We start from the raw sequence: 2500 nt of genomic DNA, 5'->3' as shown, positions 1-2500 counted from the left end.
GGTAGTCGTGGCCGAGTGGTTAAGGCGATGGACCCGAAATCCATTGGGGTCTCCCCGCGCAGGTTCGAACCCTGCCGACTACGCCTCGGTTTGAACTGAGCTGCAATTTTGCAATTTGCTCGGAAATGTCCCCAAAACAAGATGTAAACATGCATGTTGATTATAGGATGGACGATAAAGCAGACATTGGGAAGACTCCCATCCAGGACTCTCTGACTGTTAGGGGTGGGGGCCACGATTATATTTCCACCCTGACACTAGTTGCCGCTAGAGCCATCGACGCCTGGCATCGCCTCCGTCTGTAAGAAGCCCATCCTGCGCTTTTCCTTGCCTGCATCTTTACAGCAGATATTGGGAGGGGTCCATGTGGATACAGAGGATGGAGCAACTGGCACGCAAGCTATCTGCCGAGCCTTTTTTGTGTGTCAGCACAAGGGTTCTCGTGTCACTTCTAGACCTTCCTTGGCAGATGCATTCAGGAGAGGCCCCCTACCTGCGACCCAGTGAAAGTACAGTCTTTTGCTGCCCTGTGCAAGCCAGGGGACTGAAGGCACAGCTTTCTGCCACAACAGCAGAGAGCAGAGGAAGGGCGCCCAGGAGGACCGTCAGAGGGTGGTTAGGCCCCTGTCCTCTCGGCCCCGATCGGCCAAGACCTCTCTATTTGGGCAGAAGGGACCCATTCTGCGGTCCTCTGAGGCTTAGGGCCACATGCCCAGAAGGCCCACCACCCAAATCTTTGCCATATGGCTTAGACTAACTACCGGACCACTCGTGCGGCCATTTATTCCTCTGGAGCCTGTCAAAATGGCCTGCCGAAATTGGCTCCCAGGAGGCCTCTGCAACTCGATTTGCATAGAGACAGCCCCTGCCCAGGCATGCTTCCAAACAGGACACTGTTAACAGTTTCAATTTGGAGCTGGCAGAAGCCAGTGCAACCTAGTGAAGGTGAGGCTCTGCTGCCTGGCCGCTTGCTAGGTTTATTAGCACAGATCTGTCCCTGGCACTTAGTCCGAGCTTGGCAGGGAGGGGATATGGCATTTAGGGAACTTGGGCCAGACCATAGAGATTCTGACTTTTGAATGCATTTTCAAGGGTCATGGGAGGGCCAAAAGGGAACGGTGCAGAGCGGCATAAAGTAAGGGGCGGAGGAGACATTGTGTGTGGCTAAAGTGTTAAGTTTATAGTAGAAACAGGTTTGCTCAGGAGTAGTCGTGGCCGAGTGGTTAAGGCGATGGACTAGAAATCCATTGGGGTTTCCCCGCGCAGGTTCAAATCCTGCCGACTACGGTGCAGCGCCCGCTTTTATTGTTTACTCTTTTCTGGTGTGGAAAACAATCTTAAAATAGCAGTATAATACAATTACTAAAGGAGGCTGCGGCGCACTTGAGCTATTCAAGCAAGATCCTAGGAGTAAAAGCGGCTTCATCCTTTAGGCCAACGCAGAGAAACTGGTACGTTTTGACGGGTTTCGTTTTGCAATTTCAAACATATATGTACATTTAAAAGAAACTTGTGAGGAGAAAGAACGGTGCATGATGAGAGAGAAGGGTGGAAAGTACAGGACAAGATCTAGAGGCAAGGCGGTAGAGACTAAGGACTCTTCTGTGTAAGCACAGCACAATCTTTCGAGTGAGAGTTTCACTCTCATGGGTAGTCGTGGCCGAGTGGTTAAGGCGATGGACTCGAAATCCATTGGGGTCTCCCCGCGCAGGTTCGAACCCTGCTGACTACGCCTCGGTTTGAACTGAGCTGCAATTTTGCAATTTGCTCAGAAATGTCCCCAAAACAAGATGTAAACATGCATGTTGATTATAGGATGGACGATAAAGCAGACATTGGGAAGACTCCCATCCAGGACTCTCTGACTGTTAGGGGTGGGGGCCACGATTATATTTCCACCCTGACACTAGTTGCCGCTAGAGCCATCGACGCCTGGCATCGCCTCCGTCTGTAAGAAGCCCATCCTGCGCTTTTCCTTGCCTGCATCTTTACAGCAGATATTGGGAGGGGTCCATGTGGATACAGAGGATGGAGCAACTGGCACGCAAGCTATCTGCCGAGCCTTTTTTGTGTGTCAGCACAAGGGTTCTCGTGTCACTTCTAGACCTTCCTTGGCAGATGCATTCAGGAGAGGCCCCCTACCTGCGACACAGTGAAAGTACAGTCTTTTGCTGCCCTGTGCAAGCTAGGGGACTGAAGGCACAGCTTTCTGCCACAACAGCAGAGAGCAGAGGAAGGGCGCCCAGGAGGACCGTCAGAGGGTGGTGAGACCCCTGTCCTCTCAGCCCCGATCGGCCCCGATCGGCCAAGACCTCTCTATTTGGGCAGAAGGGACCCATTCTGCGGTCCTCTGAGGCTTAGGGCCACATGCCCAGAAGGCCCACCACCCAAATCTTTGCCATATGGCTTAGACTAACTACCGGACCACTCGTGCGGCCATTTATTCCTCTGGAGCCTGTCAAAATGGCCTGCCGAAATTGGCTCCCAGGAGGCCTCTGCA

General features: G+C 52.6%; 3 non-coding genes across 3 annotated transcripts; all 3 read left to right on the top strand.

Moving 5' to 3' along the window:
* Window position 1: 1 nt before the first annotated feature.
* On the top strand, window positions 2-83 carry TRNAS-CGA (transfer RNA serine (anticodon CGA)). Its single transcript has one exon. It is a non-coding gene; the product is annotated as a tRNA-Ser (tRNA).
* A 1122-nt stretch (window positions 84-1205) lies between these two features.
* TRNAS-AGA (transfer RNA serine (anticodon AGA)) lies at window positions 1206-1287 on the top strand. The gene has a single exon. It is a non-coding gene; the product is annotated as a tRNA-Ser (tRNA).
* A 363-nt stretch (window positions 1288-1650) lies between these two features.
* Window positions 1651-1732, top strand: TRNAS-CGA (transfer RNA serine (anticodon CGA)). The gene has a single exon. It is a non-coding gene; the product is annotated as a tRNA-Ser (tRNA).
* The last annotated feature ends 768 nt before the right edge of the window (window positions 1733-2500 follow it).

This window comes from Ambystoma mexicanum, chromosome 3q (genome assembly GCF_040938575.1).
Source record: "Ambystoma mexicanum isolate Mex_15411 chromosome 3q, UKY_AmexF1_1, whole genome shotgun sequence".
NCBI lineage: Eukaryota > Metazoa > Chordata > Amphibia > Caudata > Ambystomatidae > Ambystoma > Ambystoma mexicanum.
The sequence above is the reverse complement of the archived record's forward strand: the minus strand, read 5'-3'. Positions and strand labels throughout refer to the sequence as shown.